The sequence below is a fragment of the Pararge aegeria genome, chromosome 18 (assembly GCF_905163445.1).
Source record: "Pararge aegeria chromosome 18, ilParAegt1.1, whole genome shotgun sequence".
NCBI classification, from domain to species: Eukaryota; Metazoa; Arthropoda; class Insecta; order Lepidoptera; family Nymphalidae; genus Pararge; species Pararge aegeria.
Genome location: NC_053197.1, coordinates 5,996,920 through 6,020,941, shown reverse-complemented (window position 1 = coordinate 6,020,941; position 24,022 = coordinate 5,996,920). Strand labels below are relative to the sequence as shown.

Below are 24,022 nucleotides of genomic sequence, written 5' to 3'. Positions count from 1 at the left end.
ACTAACGTTGCTTTTATCAATGTGCCTCAACCTCTCTAAACTAAAGTTCAAAATCGTTTAAGTTACTATACAAATACAAAAACACTTGCTACCCTATTCTAAACCTTTTTTCCTGGTATTAAAACAAAAAATGTTTTGTGTGTATGCAGTAATGAATGACGCAGCCGGTATTGAGAGGATGAGTCATCCATCCCGCTCACTCGGCTCGTACAATGCGTATGCGCATGATGAACCACAACGTTATGTCAGTTCTCGGTTTTATTGACAGTCGCAAATCCGCCGTTGATGACGAAGCACGTGTTTACGTGCAGATACAAATGTTGGCGCGAATCATTTTATCGTAATAAATAAACAGTAGGAAGTGATTTTTAATTCTTTGTGATGACTGATACATTAAAATATATACTGCGTCTTATCATAGTGACGACTTTATACTACACCTTGATCTGTGTGTTTAAAGAAATCAAACGTTTTATTTGGACTGTTGGTGAGACCGAGTTTTAATAACATTGGATTGTATTGACGTGTAATTTGGTAAGTTCGTATTTTAATATTCTTAGGTGCATCTGTAATCATATCTATTGTTAATAAAATTAACAATATGCGAAAGTTGGTTTGTCAATCTTTTGTCGAAGATAAATGACTTGGCTTAATAGGGTGATACCGAAGATTTTTTTTTTTGGGTTGGTACCATAACTTTTCTCCGATTTAGACGTAAACTTTATCGAATACAAAATTCAACGGTTCTCATTTTTGTGTTACGATACGGAATCCTAAAACCAATGAATGGTTTTGGGGTTTGGTACCTATGCATAAAACCATTCCTACAGGTTGCATGTTTAAAATATTTGGCAGATGTCCATCCCCAAATGCATTACCCTACTGGTAGGTAGGAGATTATTATATTATATCAGCTAATCTTTTGTAAGTAGGTTTATTTATGAAATATTTACGTTCCACACGTAGGTAAAACGTGTGGTAGGTATGTATCTCTCTGCTCGATAATTAAACATAAAAATTGCGAATATAATTTGAACAAAGAAGGTTCCCTACCAAATTAATAACATTATTAACGAGCGAAAAAACACGTTTCTTGTAAAAGCATTTTTATGAATTTTATTATTTAAACTAATTATACCTACTAGCTATTGCACTCGAGTTCATGCGCGTTTTTATTGGGTTCTTGAAATTCCTGCAGCCCTCTTGTGCTTCAAAAAAAACAAACATTTTTTTTATTATTTTTTGCAGCGTTATCGCTATTTTCCTACTCTTTGAAAAATTAGTAAGCCATCTCATATAGGTATTGCATAGGTATTTAAGGGGTAATGTTATTCTTAATTCTTTGTTAAAATTTATTATTTATTATGGGCTTGTTAGTTTCCTAATGAGGATGTTGTATTTTTGGCGCCTATCTGACTAACTAACAAATTACCTACCTATTTATATGCGCGTGCGCGGCGCCGAATTTCAGAACATGGAAGTGCGCCGCTGATATAATAATATTGGGCACCCCTGTCCTAAAGAAGAAAGATTTTCTGTTAATGATTATTTACTTACTTAAACTACCAAATATAAATTGTTTTAATTATTGGATAAAAGCAGGCGTTACTTTGCGGAAATCAATGATATATTATGAAAATTAAGGTTAAAAATGAATAATTGTTAGCATGTTTACTTAACAATTAGGTATTCATTGTAAAGTCAACATCTCCTGAAGATTCTCCGGTTTTGGAGAGAAACATGCATAGAGGATAGGTAGGTACATTGCCGAAGATCTGTTTGGTGTGGAGTAAAAAGATTGAAGAAATTATAAATTACACCATACAGATTCTCCTGCTTTTCGCGGAGTATAGCAAATTAAGCTTAATTTTCATAATGTTTATTTGTTGTGCCGTGTGGTGACAGCAGATCAGAATACAGCTGATGTCACCTCACCTCCTCTTTTGCGGGTGTCGTAGGTACAAGGCGAATATAACTGAGAGCGGAGGCCACCGGCCTCTATGCTACTACTAATATTGATGGGCAAACCCTCACGTTGAAACAGGTCTTTAGTCAAGCAGTAGACTGTTATAAGCTATTGATGATTTTAAGATAGCTGATAAGCCACTTTAACCCTTTTAACACTTTGACCCGTTGAATGTAAATGTTTGGGTGGGTGGCTAAGAAAAATATAAAAACTAATAAATTTTCAAAATCACAGGTGAAAATCAATCGACCCATATAGGATTGAGACCAGTGATGTTATAGATTTGCAATTTCGGATATGTGTAAAATATCCGGATGTTTGAATAAAACAAACTTACCGGTTTTAGATACGGTACGGTCGAACAGTTTGCGTAAGGTTTTCATTTATGATATTAGATTTTTAAGTTGGTAATTGTTACCTACGAATGGGTGTTGGTAATTACATTGTCTTTTTTTATTATCTTGTGTAAGCCATTGCTTAAACAGATAATACAAACAAAAAACAATACGTTCCTTCCAGTGCAGTCTTGTTAAAAGAAACTGAACTTTGAATAGAAGCATTTTAACAAAAGTAATGCTCACTCACTTAACACATATGTACCAGTTTACATTGTAATAAAACTGGTTGGATGGCTGGATTGCAGGGGGGACATGGAGCATGAAATGAGGTTATATAGGTACCTACCTACCTACTGACTGATAAATAACGATGCGTACTTCACGGTATTCGGTTCCACGTGACTGAGGACGCAAGCACCTCAATATGCCTATTACGTATTTACATTATATTAATCGTAAAAGACAGCCAAAGAGGAGAGTTAATAATGCGGCATTATGATCAGAAGTCCATTTTCATCAGTCCCAACAGTTGACAACCCCTGATAGGTGATGACACTAGAAGAACAATTACATCATCAGAAAGACTTATCGAGATTCACTTAGCTTATTATTTCATTCTATATGTAAGTGCACTCAATAGATGAGGTTTAAAAAGTAGTTTATTTATGGCAATTGGCATTGCAATAAAAAATATCTGAAATTTATTAGTTAGTTTCGGTTTAACGCCAAGATCCTCCTCATACAAGAGTCGCATCACGTCGCTGCCGTTGCGATTTATCACACTACCCCTAGCAACAATAGACGTGCTAATAAACGATAGTTCCGTTACGATGCTACGTAGAAACTGATTAAGATTTCGGATTTCATATAACTGCTATACCCCTAGTAGGTCAACCCGCTACCATCTAAGACTTTGTATAATTCACCGTCGGGTAAGATTTCAGACTATGTCAAACTGGTAGATAAAAAGTCTGGAAAGGTTGTAGGGTAGTTATGCGCTTTTATGTGCTGAAAATGCCAGTAGTTTGCCATGCTTCCCTTAACGGACCAATCCGCACATCTCGTCCAACAGGTTATTTCCTGTATTCATTTAAACTGGCTTGTTTTCCAGCAGTTTAAATGCCGGAACACACTGAGCGTGACGCGGGAGAAATTGTGCGCAACGGATGCAAACTGCAACGTCGTCGGGGGCATGAAATTTTGCTATTTTCGTTTAAACATTTATTATTTAATTAAAAAAAAAGATAACTACACACTATCAAAAAACTAAATTAGAAATGGAATAGTACAAAATATCTATTCAATGTCCAAAATTAATATATGCACATAAATTAAACTATAAACTCAAATCTACAATAAATAATAATGTTCAATCATGTGAATATTAATTATAATGTAAAATAGGCTTACGATTCACCAAAAAGCCCTCCCCTGGTTACGCCTGAACTAAAGGTGCCTACGAGACTGGCCACGCTGCATAGCAACGGACTACCTTTAGGCCAGGTAATCCCCAGATCGGAGACTATTTATTGTTATTTAATTAATATAATTTGTTTATTTATTCTTTGAAATAACTGTTTTATAAATATAACCTAAAATAAACTATTTAAAACGAAATAAAATCTAAAACGTCTTCGAAACCACCGCAGCGACGCACAGTTCCTAAGATGCTGGCAGTATTGCCCCTTTGGATGGCCAAACTAATTCTTTGGCCAAGGTAACTGCCCGCTCTAGGCTCATCGGTAGACTCGATAACCCTTTTCGATAATTATTTGAATAGAGCTCGTGCCTCCGGACCCCACGGTCCCAAAGTCTCTACTCCAAAAGGCACAAAAATGAAGCTGCTATCCAGGTTTTCATATTTACGCCTCTTGGCCTGCTCGGAACTGGTAGCAGCCGCACCTCTATTGCCGAGGTGGCCTGGATGTGTGATACAGCTAGGGTATCGACACAAGTTGCATCCCACACAAGTGACCTTCCCAGCCACAAAAGGTATGAGCAATTTAATTAATGCATATATCAAATTTATATTTTGTAGTTAAATGCGTGTCTATATCTACTGCGAAAAGCGTAGGAGAATATATACTAATACAAACGCCTGTGATGTCAGGAGTGGGGTGGCGAAGAGAGCGAAAAACTTTTGATTTTGTTGGCAGACAGCGCCTTTAAAGTGCTGAGCTTAGTATGGCTAGCATACGCACCACGGGAAAATTTTGGCTTTCCATTATCTCGTCTATAATACTTTCTTATACAAAAAGCCAGGAGGATAGACCTCGCCACTCGTCTCCCGATTGAATTATGCAAAATCTAGAAGATCTGAATGCTGGGTACGGATAAATTTTTCATAGTGTTTACACAAGTAATATGCAGAAAGAAACTTCCGCCAAGTTAACGATTGTCATTGAAGTGAAGGTAACTGATAACGTTTAAGGAAGAATTAACATATCCGCAAACGGTTTAGGGTTAACCGATACTATTAATTTTCCTCTAGAGCCAACCTAAATCACGCAGTACAAAGGTTTAATGTGCTCTCTGAAACGTGAAGGGAATGTAGGGTTATTTGATACGACAGTCATGACCTATTTATAGGTAAGTATAATATATAATATACTAGGGGTAGGCATCCCGATCGATGTGCGACCGATTCCAAAATACAAACTACAATTTTTTTCCATGATACATATGTTTTTAAATTTCAGTACAAGTTAGTTCTAGGCTGAAATTTCACCTGGTGGTAAGTGATGATGAATTCTACGATAGTAGTGGCCCTACCAAAATGCTTAATTGCTTGGCACGTTTTTGAAGGTAGAGTGGTAACTTACCACTGCTGAAGACACCCCAGAACAAATTCGGAAATAATAAATTCCTTATTTGTCACTTCTGGGGTTCGAACCCCAGACCTAAAATTATAAGACTGTGGTCTTGTCACTTGCAATACAAATCGGTAATAGCTAACTTATAACAGAAAAAATAAAATTATTCTATGATAAAATTATATCTGTTCATTTAATACATGTATTTTTCAATAGTATACTATGTACATTATAATAAACATAATTTATTTGGTACATATAAATATAATTGAAGTGTAGGTATCTATGTCTCAAAGTTAGAAAGACAGTTTATCATAAATAACCTCTTTAGGATGTTAGTCATTCTATTGGATAGAAGCAGACGTTACTTTGCCGAAATCCACGATATATTATGCTATGCTCCGCGAAAAGCAGGAGAATCTGTATGGTGTAATTTATAATTTCTTCAATCCTTATACGCCACACCAAACAGATCTGTTTGGTGTGGCGTATTAATTTTCAAAATAGTATAATATGGCGTAGCTTAATTTTCAAAATAGTTAGTCATTGTGTGATGAACATGAATGTTTTTCAGTGTCTGGGTGTTTATCTGTATATTGTAAGTATTTATGTGTATTATATTCATAACAAAAAAATATTCATCAGTGCCCATAACACAAGCTACGCTTACTTTGGGCCTAGAGGGCGATGTGTGTATTGTCGTAGTATATTTTTTTTATTATTATTTTATTTATTTATTTATTATTCTATTTAACTGTCTTTTTAATGGATTTTCCAGGCTAACCTTCAGAACGGCTCATTTAAACAGAGCAATAATAAATTACGTACATTAAGAAGCTAGTACCAGGTAGGTAATCCAATAAAAAAAAAAAGTAAAACATTATTGTAGATGTTTATTATCTTTGGCCGTTCAAAATCTTTATGGTTGACTTCAAAAAACCGCAGTTTAGGTTTTATGGGTAACGGAAGTCTGGAGCGGAAAAAAATAATGGCTCATAAAATGTGTTAAAGTTAGACAAATCTCCTTATAGGGTGGCAAGCTATACATAGAGAACGCAAACACATGTTATCCAAATACAGTACCCTAGTATGAAATCTAAAAACCCTGCTTATCGAGTATCGAAACACAAATGTACCGTTAAAGTAAAATAGATTAATAGAGATAAGGTACTCAAGAGATATACAAACTTTAGTACAAATCGAAACCAAAATTCTAGAAGTTGTTTTAAAAATTACAGCTATGCTGATATTAATGACCTTACTAAAAAAAACTTACAGAATTGGCCTTTTAAAAGCAAAAAAAGGTTTTTTTTTTTAAATCTACAACTTATCTGATGTGTGCTACTGGGGTTTCATTAATTTCATTTCTTTTCGGAAAATGAAAAACGGCGCAGATAAAATACCGTTTCGGTATGTATGTACAAATGAAATCCTTTCATAATATTATTTAACATAACCTAATAACTCCCTTAAAAAAGTTCGACACTACCATTTTTGTGTTCAAGTAGTTTAATTTAATTAATTTAAAGACTATTTTTCTTTTTATTAGCTACACTACATTGCACAAGATTCATCCACTCTTAGTTATGATAGATGGGAAAAATAGCATCACTAACAATTTTGGTAAATAACCCCCTAAAAACAAAAGCACATCGAAGCCTCTATTTTTGGAAGCGGTTGAAAATTGATGTCAAGCATGCCAGAACTAGTCGCGAAAAATATTATGTTATGAAAAAAGTATGCAAATGTTAGCACAGATGGGAATACAGTAGAATTTGGGTCGTTCTCCACGAATCGAAACGTAGGTGGGTATATGAAGAAAATAGAATTTGAAACATCATATGTTTTCGCGTGTAAGAAAGTGTAATGTCTGCTCTATTACATAAAATACTTCACGCATTGGAGTTTGATTCTATTTGTAAGCAGATCTCTGTCGAAAAGCCTGAAAGTTAGGTAAAGTGCTTTTTTTGGGTCAGAGACTACGTACAAATTATGCTTAGGCAACTCGAAGTTAACGAGATATATTTTAATTATGTTTATATGTGATCATTATCAGCATCACATTAATCGATTGACGGTTGGACATCGGTCCTATCTAGGGAGTTCGGAAATCCATGGTACTGGGCTGCATACTTCCAGCGGCTCCCAGCGATGTTTGTGTGATGCACATGAATGTTTTTCAGTGGCTGAGTGTTTATCTGTATATTATAAGTGTTTATGTATATCTATATAATATATAAAAATGTTATGTTGGTTTGTATACGCTTCAAAAACTCAAAAAGTTCTGCACCGATCGAGCTGGAATTTTAGCATGATATACAATCCGCATCAAGGATTGTTTTTATCTATTTCTTGCGTCAGTCCGCGACCGCGAAACCTACAGTTTTTTTTCAGCTGTGTACCAGTGACCGCTCCATCCGCCGAAAGCGAGACTGACAACCGCAAAGTATTGCAAAACTAAACTTATATGTAATGTATTCTTTGTTTGGTTTCTCATTTCTCAACCATTCCATGAATGTGCTACAGCGCAGCGTGGAAGGGTATAACTAGTTATTCATAAAAACATTCATCAGTCATCGTAGTACCCATAACGCAACGCTTATTTTGGGGATAGATGCCAATGTGTGCATTGTCGTATAATATTTATTATTATATTCTTTTATTATTAACTCTAGTTCTTCTTAAGATCTCCTCATTTCTTATTTTGTCACGCAGAGATCATCCTAACATATATACTGACCATATGCGGCATGTCTAAGTTGTCGGTAGGGCGGCCAAAGTCTCCGAACATACCAGACCAAAAAGAAAATCAGTCATTATGAATACCCAAGCTACTTCTGCGGGGGATCGAACCTGAGACCTGCGCTCATAAGAATACAGTGCTTACCGCTGCGCCAGAGAGGTTGTCAAAATATTTTTAATTTATTCTAAATGTATGTTTTTGTTCGCGGTGATAGATTCGTCAAGTTTATGTCACAGCCTGATGTATCTTACTGCTTATAAGTACTCTCATGAGACATGAGAGTACTTAATCGTTTTTTTCTCCTTCTAACTGACAATATAGTTTTGTATTTGCAAGTTGTGGCAGTCTTTAAGTGGGTCTACAATTTTACATTTATATGTTTTTTCATTTTTTGTTTAGTTTTTAAGTGTTGTTGTTGTAACCTGTTGATTGTCCCTTAAATAAATAAATAAATATTTTATACCCAGTTCGATTTACAAGCGTTTTCTTGCTTACTTACTTACTTAATTAAATTATTTGAAACGCTCGAAATAATTCACAAGCCCTCTTAGTAAATAGGTATGCACTAACCGTAAATGGATAGCTAAACCCCATGGGTAAATACCTATCACGTCAGCGTAGCGTGTGTTTATGTATTCTCTTTACATCGAGGAAAGTGGCACGTTTCGTGTTTATTAAAACTAAAAGTATTATTTCAATAATATACATTTTGTTTTATATTTTGTAGGATAGTCACAATATATATACCCACATGATATAAAGTGAGTTGATATTTACTGTACCAAAGTGTGAAAGTGTTTTTTTATCCTTCTTTCACGCGGCAACATAGCAACGTGTTATTTGAGTTGTGAGTAAAAACTACATGTAATATAATAACGGATACTTAATAATACAGTTACAATCACCCGGTAAACTGAGTACCATCTTTTTCCATTCATAATACCTCACTAATTTAGATATCTAAGTTTTTTCAGCTGTACGTTACAATTTAATTTTTTCATAAATAATCAAAAATAACTAAAGAAAAATACAAATCGTTAGAGACATTTTCGATTTTTTACCAGTCACACTCGGCAATCAAAGTTAAAGTCAAAGTGAAAGTGAAAGTCAAATATTTCTAAATTCAAATAGGTACTCACTTTTGATACGTAAACACTTCAATTCATTTTTACATATAACATTTTATAGCTATGTCATTTTATCACAGAAGAAAGAAGATAGAGTAAGCTGAGCTGAGCTGACACACGTTGTCCTATCCAAATATTATGATTTACCTATGGTTATGGTATTGGTTGTTAGTCAGTTGCACAAAAAAAATTATATTAGACTAGCTTCTGCCCGCGACTTCATCAGCGTAGAATTCAGTATTGTTTCTAAAACTTCGTTCGTTAACAATTTTTATCCTACCACGGGAACTATTTGTGTTATCGTACCAAATTTCAAAGCTGTCTGCCCGCGGCTCAGCTCGTAAACAGTTTTCAATTATCCTGAAGGAACTACTTAAGGAATCGGGATAAAAAGAACCCTATGTTCTTTTCGTATCATTTCAAAGGCTACATACATCCCAAATTTAACCGAAATCCGTTAAGCTGTTTTTGCTTCATAGAGTAACAAACATCCACACTTTCACATTAATTATAATATTAGTAGGATTAATTCCACAATGAGGTTATCAAACGACCGCGATAGAAAAAATTGCCCCAACCTCCTCAAAAAGCAGTTTTAGATAAAACGTAAAAAAAAAAATGATTACCCTTAAATAAAGCTTTTTTATTATTACCTACCTAAAGATACATAGATATCGCCAATTTTATAATTAAAAGTTTACTTAATCACGTATTTTTATTATTCTTTCCCCAAAATAGAAATCAGTGTTTTCTAATCGCTGGGTGGAAAGTTTCATAATATTTTATTTACCAGAATTGCTTGTTCTGTTGTACCCATTTGTTATATTCTGCCCTCATTACAATAAACTACATATCGTTAATAATATAATGGGTGCCCAAATTGCCACTATACCAGCTAATGATTTTATGAGAATGTCGCATTACATTATGTGTGTAAGTTGACACAATCCAACCAATTATTACCTACTATAACATATAAAACGGTATATTGTTTAACTAACGGTTGCCCGTGACTTCGCCTGCGTACATGTAAAGATAACAACCTACGTAAAAAATTCCATTATTAACTAAAATACGGAATGTGTCAAATCCATGTCTTCCAAATAACATAATCAGATTTACCAACACCGATTTTGTAAATGTTTTGATTTGTTATTTTTTCCGGGGTTTTAAAGTTGTGTTTAATTTCACAACCTATAAATTCGGGATGCAGAAGGAGTTCTGGCATGACATTATAATTACTACTAGTGCGGAAAGTGTAAGCACTAAACAAGTTTCTGAAAATATTCGAACATATTACGAGTATGTCTATAACTGAGACAATTCTGTGATCGAAGGACAATCCCATTGAAAAATGAGACAAACCCTCCTGAGAGATGTGGAAACACTGAAATCTGATTGGTTCTTAAAAACAGGTCTCCTCTCGTCTCCACTGTGGCCCAAGTCAATTTAGTTTAATTCTGAAATTAGTATACAACTTCTGCTGTGTACAAATTACAGAACACGTTACGCGTTATATTTTGATTACTTTCTAAGATAACCTCGATATAAATAAATATTGTTATATTTGAATTATTTTATATAATCGCGAGAGCCATAAATAAACCGGAACATTAATTAATTATTATTCGCAATTAGTCAAACGTTTATCGCAAAGGTCGAAACCTTGTGATGTATGCGTTTGTATTAATATTGATTCAATTTATGCTCATTAATAACTGTTATGTCACCTGTGTTTATCTTAAAATTATTTTGATTAACGGCCAACACTTTGTAGTTTTGACGTCAGTTTGTACTAAGAAATTATGTGCTAATTTATTGTGAACCAGCAACAGGATGCCTGCAACTTCGTCTGCATAGAACTATTGGCATCACTTAAGATGAAAAAGTTTTTCAGCGGTGCCAATCTACAGAAGCTATCATGATATATAGTTATAGTACCAAATTTTATGGATAGGATTTCAGATAACTATGCTTATAATAAAACTGTAACTGGGAGATTTCAGTACGTTTAATATAGTTTGAAAATTTTGACCGGTGCATGTTGATCCTTATCCAAATAAATAGTTTTATAATTAAAATAATGATAATGTAGCTGCAAATTCCTCATTAAATTATTCAAATTGGACCAGTCGTTTAGAAGTTACGACGGGTATAGAAATGCTAAAAGCAAGTAAAATGCAGAGGGCCGCCGCGTATTCTATTCGCATATAGTTTAAAAATAAAATTAAGCGCTGCAATTAAGTTCTTGGTTTTTTTAAAGATATTATAACCGATTTGATGCAGACGAAGATGCGCGGGTCAGCTAGTAGTTTATAATAATAATATCCAAGTTTACTATGTTATAGTTGGTCGTGGAAAATATTCAGTAAATATTCAAAACACAAAAGCTTCTCTGTGTTTAAAAACAAGTTCAACGAGAAATAAAGTCCCGGCAGACTGAAATTTATTTGGCTCATTGTAATAGGTAGGTATACTTAAATGATTGTATAGTTTACTAGCTGATGCCCGCAACTACGTCGGTTTTTTTTTTGGGTTTTCAATAATCCCGCAGGAACCCTTTATTTTCCCGGGATAAAATGTATCCTAGGGCCGTTTCCAGGATGCAAACAATTTATATTCAATATAACACCGAGAAAACTTCAGCTTTCAAGACATTCATTTTAAATCCTGTGTGTAACATTACACAATATAAAAAAAAATGTTATGAAATTATTTCAAATAGGTACCTGTAATTTTCAATGCTTACTCTATAAGCACTTTTAAGAGTCGAGTTTGTTTGTACTGACTACTATAGATTTCAAAAGTAGATTCTACCGAGAAGAAGCCGGCAAGAAACTCGGCAGTTGCTCTTTTCCAACATTAAAAAATATTATCTTTTGTCCATCTGAAGTATGCAATCTACGTTTGTGCCACATTTATTAAGCCTCACTTAAACAACAAACAAACAGATACTTTCGCATTTATTAATATTAGTATGGATATTTCATACAGTAAATTTGCATCTCAGTTCCGCAGAGCCTGCCAGGATCCGCCGCCTTAGAATATTTAGGCAATTTAATACATCCCGTTTAAGAGATACAACCCAAATCCTTTGTTATAATTTTGTTAATCTCATAATTTAAGTATTGCTGTAAACAGAGGGCCTACTATTAATTTTCGTTACATTTTATTAAAATATTAGCATATTTATAATATTTCTACTAGGTTTTTAGTATGCTACTTTTCGAACTACGTAAGAAGAAAACAGTATGGGCCTGTATCTTTTATATAGTTTTTTTCCGTTCGACTGACTAATAGCACTATTCAGTTATGTACGCATCATGAGGCCACCTATGGGCCTACTTGAATAAAGATATTTTTGTCTTTGACAGTAGTGCTATATATAGGAACGCTTCTTACGAGATTTTATGAGAACAATCAACGACTTTTTGTCCAGCTAAGGATAAATAGACTATAGGACGGAGACAGTTGACGTTACCGCCACTGTCGTCAGCCTCAGAAAGTCACCACTCTCCTCTAGGTGAAAATGTACCATCGCGCCACAAGCCCCGTCGCCCACACTCTCATGTCAAAAACGATCTAGAAATAAAATTGACTACCGGAAATATTTTTGATGCTCGTTATTATACGAGTATAATTTACTTATGTACCTACCTTTTTATAATAATTTAGTAGCCACTACGTCATTTAGTTTTTTTCTTCTTTTTTTTCAATAACTGCTAAATATCCCAGGATAAAATTTATTGTCCATATCCAGGAAGCAAGCTATTTATATATGTAATTTCGCCAATATCGGTTTAGCTGTGAGGCCATTCCTATAATAATAAGAATTTTCTTGCACAAAATTACAAAAGGTAAATAATTAAACATTAAACATTAAAATTAAGAATAAATAAATAAGTATTCTGTCCATACACTGAATTGGATTTCTATGTATTGAGATCCAATGAGCTACTTTTGGACCACGCATGTCCTGTCCCACTGCCTGAAGGACGCTGTTGCCCGAGTTACGTATTCTTTCCCAGAAGGATGCTATACGCGCCCTGATAACAGCAAAGAAATGCAAACAAATACAACTTTTTATAAATCCCCAGGGAAAGGCTATTGCCAGAAGTAGGAAATTGTCTTGACCAGGTTTGCCTTTTAATCCATGTGCATCTAAAAATGCTTGCAATTCCGTTGGAAAATCAAACTTCTTTTTATTGGCTACTTTTCCATGATTTTATAAAGTTTGGTCAACCTTTGTACTCGATTTTGATAGCTTCATTGGTTTTGGTATAACTTCTACAGGTACAATTTGGAGACGAGGAAACCCGGTACTTTTCCGGTGTAAAAAGTATCCTTTGCCCTCAAAGGTGCGAGCTAGTAAATACTACCTCGATCGGACCAGTAGTAGGGTCGAACCTTGGTAACACACACAATGCAACAGACATTACTTTTGCATTTAATATATAAGTTAGTTACCTCTTCATCCCACGGATGTCGTACGAGGCGACTAAGGGAATATAACGGAGAGCGGGCAGCAGCGATCTCTGTGCTACTTCTACCATCTCCGCGATCAACAACCCTCCTGATCAGCGTGGTGATTATGGTTAAATCCTCCAGTAGGGAGAGGCCTTTAGTCCAGCAGTGGACTGTAATAGGCTGTTAATGATGACATTAGTAAGAAGTTATATCTATGAAGTCCTCCAGTAGGGAGAGGCATTTTGACCGGAAGTGGACTGCGGTAGGCTGTTGATGATGATAATAGTGAGAAGTTATATCCATGGAGTACCATAGATAAGTAATTACGATAAGTATTTATGTAACGATTTCAAAGCAACGATGTAGGTATATGGTGAGGTTGTTATGATAATATTTCTCACTCGCCTTTTAAAGACTTGTATATACTCGTAATTTCTGTTTAATTCTTGTATTTCTTTATCATCGTGTGAGATTTAATACAAATACCGCGTTGTTCGCCACTGACTAAGAATTTAAATAAAGTTATCGTGTGACATAAGAAACGGTGAATATGATAAGTCATTGAGAGAAACCACATAACTTCTCAGTGAGTCATAAGCTTGATACAATTAAATCTTGACTAAAATTGGAAACTCGTTACTGCTTCGTTGATATCTTAGGTTACGACGTGACGTACTCGTAGGTTACCATCTACGTCTACTGAACATTAGGACCTGGGTTAGTTTTCCAGGTTGAGTCGAAAATTGTATGTATTGAAATAATAATAATGAAAATCTAACTATACCTACTTATAATAAAACGAATGGCTCGAATTACGTATATAGCAGATGTGTTTTAAAAAAATATTTGGATGACCCTCTATAATCGATACTGAAGCCAAAACTATATTTTTTTAAATTTATGCTGTCTGCTGTCTGTCCTTCTGTCTATCTGTATCGAGCCGCGTATCGCTGTGAAACTACTAAATGAATTCAAATGAAACTTTGCACGACTTGAGTTCGACTTGAGACGAGGTAGGACATAGAATCCTCTTTATCCCGAAATCCAGCTCAGCACCGTAACTACGTGAAATGTTAACCAATTTAAATAATTATTGTTGTACTGGTTAGGTTAACACTTCAATCTACTCGTATATAGCGTACTTTGACTTCGCTCAGTCAATGTTGGTGTTAAAACGAAACGGATTTATGTCCAACACATAGCTTTGCCTCATTTTAACTGTTTACTCAGTCTGAGGTAAAGTTAAATTAGCTTTATAGATTACAGCAGCTGGCTACCCTATTTATTGCCTCGTTAACGTAAGTTTCCGAAAAGTTCCTTTTTGAAGTTATGTCCTTTCAAATTTTTTTCACCTTTTATGTTGAAAAGTGTCATATGAAACATTGCGCAGTAAACGAATTTAATACACACGTATCACAATATACTATTATATTGCAAATTGATAGTGAAGTTTGTGTTCGTATAAAAATAGAGTACGATAAAAATAGACAAACCCACGATAGACACCCAGTATAAAAGTATCGGGCCCTTTGAGAAGATTTAATTTAATCCTAAATCCAGGTTCAACAACGGAGACTTATAAACGTTTATTGTTCAAAAGGGCTTAATCTTTTGATCTCTTAGAACTCAAGAGGGCGCCACACATTACTAAGTAGGTACATATAGTGGTATGGCGGCCTAGCTGACAATTAGGGCTAATTGGGGATCATTGGGGGCCACAGTCCACTGGATGCGGGCCGCGACGATAACGTTGGCCACTTTAAGTTGATGAGCACTTTAGTGTCTGTTACACATTGTATGAATTAGACAATAGGTCTCTAGAGAAGGCTAATCAAATTAGCCCAATTATTGCTTAGATAAAAAGGCTTTAAACACGAATAAATCCTTTAGTGTAACGAAGAGAGTAAAAAAGCCTTTCGCATTTGGTGGTCAACACAACATCTTGATACCTATGCAAGAAGATGTCAGTAGGTAACCAACCGTTACGTCAACGTCCGACTTTAAGGGGCTGTTAGTGTTACCACGGAAAAAAAAATTCCAAGTAGAAAATATAGTTAAAGTCTGATTTTGAATAAAGATATAAACAAACGAAAAAAAAGTAGAAAATTTAGCTATTGTGTTATAAATGTTTTCAGACTGGCCTATATTTAGAAAAAAAGAAACAAAATGGCGGATGATTGGCCAAAACATTCAAATTTCATATTTAAGTGGGCTTCTTCTTCGTCGTTTATTTTATTACTGAAGGTCGTGTCCGGATTCAAGTGGCTTTGTAGCGATTTTTACAGCAGCCTTCCATCCTGTTCTATCCTCGGCCTTTTTTATAGCTTCTGTGATAGGGAGGCCTGTGTGCGACTTTACCTGGTCAGACAAGCGACGAGATGATCGACCACCTGGTCTTTTACCCTCCACCTTACCTACAAGTATTTACTTATCCATATTACTGGGCAGGCGTAGAGCAATGTGACCAAAGTAGCAAAGAATATTCTTGTAGCACAATGTGGAGAGCCTGGTGTAAATACGTAGCTGCTCGAGGATCCATATGTTAGTTCTCTTAGCGGTTTAAGCGGCTATTGGGGTTTAAAAAAACGAAACAAAGGGTTTTCGTAATTTTAATGTCATATTGAACCACTATGAGGTAAAAAACGCCAATCCCTTATATCATTTATCACAAAAGACTTTCCATTACGTTACGGTAGTCAAAGAACTATACTAACGTAGTTTTTGTATTACCCTCATGTTCGTGTTTCCTTTCACCTCCAATTGGATGCCGTCTAGTTAAGAAATCGGAAACTGTAAGCACGTTCTGAAGGTTTTCATTGGGAATTATCAACGCTAAGCAGAAAACGTTCGTGATTTTTATTTTATCATATTTTTCTATGTAAACAAACTTTATCTTTAATTTTTAATATTACTTATATTGAATTATCATAGTGTTAGCTCATTAATCGCGGTAGTAATTTTTTTTTTTTAATTTTTTATCATATTTGTATTGAAAACTTACCAGCGTGGACTACGCTTCGGTATGGCTCAGTCTGTAAATTTTTTTTTTCTCTTGGGGACTTTTAGTTAAAAAATATTAGCAGACATGAATACCAATTTAACGTAAAAAAAAGTACCCAATCTATTAAAAATCAGTTTACCATCTGGTCTGGTCTGGGTTAGTTTTTGCTCAAGATATTAGCCTGACTGTTCTGGGTCGAAATGGAGCCAGCTTTCCACGCGGGCGTGACTTGTACGGTAATAAATTTAGTTTTAAGTTTCGTCGTAACATTATTGACAAAAAATATCTAATGTTTTATAGCGTAATTTTAAATGAAGTACTTAATTTCGGTGTCGCTGATAATATTAAAGGTTTTATTTACCTTTATTTTTGAATTTATATATACAATTGAGTACACTACATATTTAAAAAAAGAAAACGGTGAAATTGATATCTTCCCTCAGTTTGTTTAACAGATTAAAAATTAGGTGAATTGAATTGAACACAGCTGATAAGAAGTAGGTCGTAATATCGTATGTCTACTTAACTTTTATAGAATTATCGTATCTTTTTATTCTAGTGTTTTAAAGACGTAATTTTTTATTGTAAATAAGGACACGAAGAAAGGATGGAAAAGATTAACAGGAAAAACCTCGGTTAAATACCTCGCAAACCGCATTGATATAAATCAATTAATCGATTATTTATTTATCTTTATGTTAAGCACCAACGACGATTTATTAGTATTTTTTATATTAAAACATCTGGAACTACAAAATCGGTTACAGTTACAGTTTGGTTAACGTTTCTTCTCTTGTGAAATCGACTGATTTGCTTCGAATTGATTGGTACCTCACCACCATTGATTTCATCACATTATTTTCTGCAATTGTCTGTAATCTGTAACCATTGGTTTGGTGGGAAAATTTAGATATTTAATAACCAAATTTAATCTTCGTGTTTTTGAATCAGAGTTTACTTGTTCAGTAATTTCCTTTGTTCTTGCACGATTCCAATCCTAATTCCAATATATTACGAAGCAGGAAGTTAGAGCAATTTGTAACGGAAACTATTCTTTAGGGGAGTTGACATCTTAATTTACCTGCGAATATTTTACGATGCCATTACCCCTTCCCGCGTATTCAATATTATATTCTTCTCTCGCCTCACCTAACAACCAATTCATATCAGCAGGCCTATATAACGCGTAAAGTAAAATTAACTCTGGTGATCTTTCAGCGCAGGATGCGATTTATAAATTAATTTTAAGAGGGATATAAGTAATAAACCAAGCAGCATTAAGTTATGTTTACGAAAAATTAATTAAACTAGTCAAAATATATCTATAGTAAACATAAAATGATTTGCTAAAAATGTAAAATACAAATGAATGGATTCACTATGGCAAGGTATTCTTATTGCTACATAGTGATCTCCAACGAAGGATGTTAAAGACGGCTAGGTGTATGGAAGGCTAGGAAGGTTATTCAACTAATCGGTAAAAATTAGTTAAAAATAAGAACGAAGATGCCAAAATAATCAAACTCCCCTTCGCACGGTGAGAATTACCAATTGTTATTTTTACTCCCCTGCATAGTTTGTGTAATGACCACACGGTAAGCATTCCTTTGCGTAATAACAATACCTCGGTTCCTTATTGAAATATTGACTCATTTTACACGAATCAAATTAAGATGACTGCTGCAATGTCTCACACACCTACCTAAGTACGAGTATATGTAATATTCATACATCATTACTAAACTAAGGTTTAGAAAATACACATATAGATGTGTATAATGTTTTGTATTTATTCTTTTATTTTTGCTGCATATAATCGGATATCTGCATCTTTTTTGTTTCAACTATAATTTTATCTTTACTTTTTGTTTAATTTAATTCCATTTAATACTTTAATTTAATTGAATACTTTGGGTTGTAGCTTAGAACAAAACTTCTTATTACTTATATTGAGATCTTCTTTTAGTTATTACCTGTTTTGTGTACCTAATACTTAATAACCGGCCCACTACAGAGCATGGTTCTCCTCCCACGATAAGAAGGGGTTAATGCCGTAGTCCACCACGCTAGCCCAGCCCACGCGGATTGATGGACTCCACACACCTTTGAGAACATATGTAGAACTCTCAGGCATGCAGGTTTCCTCACGATGTTTTCCTTCACCGTTGAAGCAAGTGATATTTTAATTACTTAAAACGCACATAACTAAGAAAAGTTAGAGGTGCGTGGTGGAAGTAGGTGGATTCGAACTGGGCCCCTCCGAAAGTAAAATGGAGCTCCTACCCATCACCGCTTCATAATCAGATATATTTTGTTGTAATTATATCATTCTTCGTATAAACTAACCAGCCCTACGACTTTTGTTTCTTCACCAGCGTAGTAAATGATGAGAGAAGGCCATTTTAGGACCACTCAAGCTATTATTATGCTAAGTTTCTTTTGATAATACAGTCTCAAACAAATACTTTTTATTTATTTCAAATAAAAAATAATGTACCGGCAAAACTAGCATAACCAATCCTGTAAACCGTATAAAACATACGATATACGCGACTTACAAGGCCCTTACAAAGTGTACAAACCATTGATTACCTACAAATGATTTACAAAGTGGTGGATGTGCCAATCTAGCCGCCAAGCCGTGACGGATTTCCATTTATTGTCGAAGTTTGAATGACTGCAATAATTGGATAAGTAGATTAAAAAGCAGATAGAAATAAAAGCGTTAATACCCGAAGTAAAGTAATCATCTTACTCACATCCTGGGGTCTCTTATAGAGATAAGCTTTCCTTTGTACACTTCATGTATCTTATGTTCACAATCACAATTTATGGTACATAAATAATAAAGTATTTTACAAATATATTACAGCTGATAACCCGTCCGAGGTGTGTAATTTATTTTCTGCTTTCTTTCGCTCTGTTTGTACCGTCGGATCTAAATGATGATTTTACTATGGAGTAATTAAGCTATTTTAAACAGTGAGTTGACTAAGATTAATTAATTACTATTTGAATTTCTACTAATGTCAAGTTTACACGCATTTATAACTTGAAAACGTTAAGAGTCGATGAAAAAATTAAGGATAATCGAAACTACTATAAATGGGAAATTGTGTGATTGTTTTATCTATGTTCGGCTCAAGCGTTGAACAGATGGTGATGCAATTTAGCGCACATGCAGCTTGCATCCCGGAGATGGACATACGATATTTATCCCGGAAATTCTGCTGGTAAAATATACCCGTGTTTTTAAAAATTGCATTTCTTCCCTTGCATGGTTTGACCGCTTAAATTAACTTCGTGAAATTTTGCATTGAAAAATTTTACATCGAAAAAATAAACACGGATTAAGTCGCGCGTAATACCTATTTACCGGTATATGATTTATGGATTCGCCAATATGACTGCTAAACCGTGACTGATTTCCAGTTATTGTCGAGGTTAGAATAACTGCAATAATTGGATAAGTAGGTAACGATTAAACGCTATTAAGCACTGAATTGATTTAACCACTGAAAAGGCTTAAATAAATTGATTCTTATTTGACTTTCTACTTATGTCGTGTTTACACGTAGATAGTTGTCACTGGCATGCACTTCATACATGCTCAAAATCACTGCCTACTTCAATTTTTATACGTTAATTGTATAGTAGCAGGTTTTTTGCCATTCATCCCGTCTTCCTGCTTTACGCCGACATTGGTTATTTTGTGTTTTCTCACGCTCTGACATTTGAAAGATGCTCTCAGTTAAAGTGTGACAAAGCACTGCATAACTGCTCCGACTTTATGCCACGTTCATTTCTAAGGCTAAGGATAAGTAAATATAATTAGGATGCATGTTGTGACTCAATATCGCCAAACCGATTAAACAGATCTGATGAAATTATGAAATTTACCTCAGAGATAGGTTATAGTATGGAACAGCATCTTTTTATCCAAGAAAAATGTAATATTGCCATCAGAAAGATTTGTTTTTACTTTTTATTCTTCACAGAGCAATAGATCAACATGTTTTTTGCATATTCGCACTTCAGGGATCAAATAATAACATGCATCCGCATTTAAAATTCCACGCGGACGAAGTCGCGGGCAAAAGTCCATGTAACCTTGCCGTGATGTCCTCAGTAGCAATGAATCAAGCATAAATTATGGTTTTGTACGTGTCTGATAAGGTATACCTTTATTTACAACAGGCAAATAGAAATAATATATAACATAGTTAGGTAATTTCAAGTGTGAGTTTATTTTCCCAGTGTAATTATTTAATAAACGGTGTCATCTCGGCCTCTTTAACAGTATTTTATAAAATTCAAAATTCAAATTCAAAATTTCTTTGTTCACGTAGGCCTATCACAGGCACTTATGAAGCGTTCATACATATATGTTTGCATAAATGTAAGGGGATGGTGATAACTTCGTTCGCCAACTTAAACCTAAAGCTACGAGGGTTCCAAACGCGCCCTGGTCTAAGAAGAGCCCACAACAAACTTAGCCGGGTATATTTTTTTTTTTGTTATCACCATGTCACAGTAAATTTATTTTAAGCTATGAAGCTAGATCAATTCTCACCCAAGCTTTTTTATCGTTTAAGTAATGCTTAATCTTATAATAGGATTTTTCTATAATCTTTGAACCTATAAAATAAAGCTGATAATATGAATCGGCACCTCTCACTTTTCGACTAAAGCATTTGCCATTGCGGAAGTTGTTAAAAAAAGATTTATTCTTACGTATGAATTCACGTTAGATAAAGATAAAGATGCTCTGCCTTTCCTTCCCTAGTTTCTTCTTATTCCTATTACGGTTTTCCAGGACAAAAAGTAACCTATGCTTCTCTCTTTCAGCTAGCCCTATGCAAAAAATAAAATCGATTGGTTTCTTAATTAGGGCAAACAAACGAACACACTTACGCATTTTAAATATTAGTTATAATAGTTAGGATTAAGCTTCTTGCTTCACTGGTGTGCGCCGGCCCTTATTAAGCAATACAATCGACTTCGAGTATGACGATTTTGATTGTAAATAACCACTCGTTAAATCAAGATTGAGTAACCAATCTTGTCAATTGATGGTGCGTGGGTTAATACCGGGCCTATTGAGAGATTCGTCTATGAACATCCAAACAAGCCTACGTTCGAAAAAATTAGCTTTCGTATGTTTGTGCTCGCAAAACTGAAAAGTAGTCGGTGGATTGACTTAATGTATGAAAAAAATATTGCAGTTTTAGAAGAAAGCAAATACAGAAAAAAGTGCTTATATGCTGTTCATGATTATAACACTTCTTTTGGTACAAAATGAATAAATAGCCAGGCGTCTTCAGTTCAGTTTTAAATGTTCTCAGCAATACACTGTGCGAAACTAATTACTTATGCAAATTACATAATTAACAGGATTTCTCATTATGCTAATAAGAGTATGTTAATAATTACTTTACGTACTTAAGAAGCTGTTAATATATTATAAGAACGCACGAACGGTGTCGCCAATTACTATGAATCACCTATAGCATTGACTCAACAGTCATCGTCAGTCGACCTAATGACTCACGGTCACGTTTGGTTCGAAAGGCTTTTATAAACAACCTGTGTTAAGGTTTTTCCATTAAGTTTCTGTGTCCTTACCTTTGTTCAGTTGATATCATGCGATTTCCGAAAACTATCACAACGTCACGTTTGCGTCACATATTACGTATCATCATTTATTTATTTTTATTTAAAAAAAATCACTTGCTTTAGCGGTGAAGGGAAACATCGCGATGTAACCTGCATGCCTGAGAGTTCTCCATAACGTTCTCAAAAGTGTGTGAACACTTGGCCAGCGTGGTAGAGGCCTCAGCCCTCCTCATTCTAGGAGGGCACCCGTGCCCTCTAGCGGTCTGACAGCGGGTTTATCATAATGATGATGATGATCATCATCATGCCGTGGAAATAGGATCATGAACAGTGGCGTGCACAGGGTTACTTACAAGGGGATGCAAACAGCAGGAAAATTGCATAAAATGGCTATATTTCAATTTTAGGGTAAGCAGTGCTTTTCTGCATGAAGTGCACGCCACTGATTATGAAATACAGTTGTCACCACCCATTCCTTCTCCCTTGGGTGTCGAACGAGGCGATTAAGGCAATATAAACTACTCCCATCTACTTGCGTGGTGATTATAAGCAAACCCTTCCGGTGGAAGAGGCCTTTAATGGAAGACGAATTGTTATTATTAGATTCTTGCAACATTATAAAAATTTTTTCAACAATCACATTCATACCTAGAAGAAAGAAGAAAGATTGAAGGTAGTTCAAAATAAATCTTCCGTAATCGAAATACTTTTCTTCGAGAACATACGGAGATTATTCCCTATCGACTAAAAAAATATTACAAGAATTTTTTTGTTGCTCCAACCTTTTGAAATCATAAAGTATCTAAGGATCATTTTTTCCTATATTCGTGCATTTATCTGTAAATCTTCTAGTAGCTAGGTACACCAATTTTCAAGGATTATACTGCCACATCTGTACATTGACTTCAGAAGGTTAAAATCTTAAAATATAAAGCATGAGACACCATAAAACATCTGTTATGGTATATTATTACGACAATGTGCACGCTACTTTGTCATTGACAGCCAGTTTTAATGGTATACTTAGATCCATCCAACATTGAACTGAACTTGGAAAGTGTCGACTGTACCCTTAGCATGAGATTTTATTCTCGCAATCGTTAAGTCGCTTCCGAGAATCTTACACTACAATCATCCCATTAGCGGCCCACTATAGGGCACGGGTTTCCTCCCAAAATGAGAAGGGTTTAAGGCCGTAGTCTCCTTCTTGGCCCAGCTCAGATTGATGGGCTCCACGCATTTTAGAGAACATTATGAAAAAATTCTCAGGCATGCAGACTCACGATGTTTTTCTTCATGGTTTAAGCAATTGATATTTTAATTGCTTGATTGCACATAACTTAGAAATTTAGAGGTGCGTGTTGGGATTTGAATTCTGTTTAGGGGTTGGGCGTAGTTTTTTCTTAATTCATAAATCATATCTATGATGTACAAACTATTCCATTTTTCCAGTTACTTTCCGTAGAGGGTAACTTTTGCCAGACGCTTCATGGCTGGCCAAAAAATAGTAGCATCTTCTTTATAGATTAGTGTCAAAGTTTTCCTTTTGTTTACCTTTTTAATACTTTTTGTCAGCCAGATCAATCCGAATAGGCAAACATCTTCCCAGACACAAATAAGCAACATCTGGGGTGCCTGGAATTTTAGACTATAAGGAATGTGGCATTGTCACCCGGGCAGCTGCAGGATATGTTAAGCTGAAACGTCATCATATAGATTGGGCTAGGATGATGACAGCAACAAAATATACAAGTGAAATTAAACTAATACTCCACGTTTTATATTTTGCACATAGTCCTCGTGGAAGAGTAAGGAGTTATGGACGGATAAAAAATGAGTTTTCATCTTTGTTATAGTGTCAATACTTGAAACTACTTATTTCATACTAAGGGACAGTGCCGCTCACCTTGTGTTAAGTTGAGATGGCTATAAACTCGTGATTTAATCAAAT

The 24,022-nt window shown here is 34.9% G+C and overlaps 1 protein-coding gene across 2 annotated transcripts in view; it reads left to right on the top strand.

The window, feature by feature from the left end:
* Positions 1–275: 275 nt before the first annotated feature.
* Positions 276–24,022, top strand: part of LOC120631410 (G-protein coupled receptor moody-like) — a 64,710-nt gene continuing 40,963 nt past the window's right edge. For both annotated transcript variants that reach the window (XM_039900980.1, XM_039900981.1), the window contains exon 1: positions 276–534. The gene's annotated coding sequence lies outside the window, so the exon portion shown is untranslated. The remainder of the gene's footprint in view (positions 535–24,022) is intronic.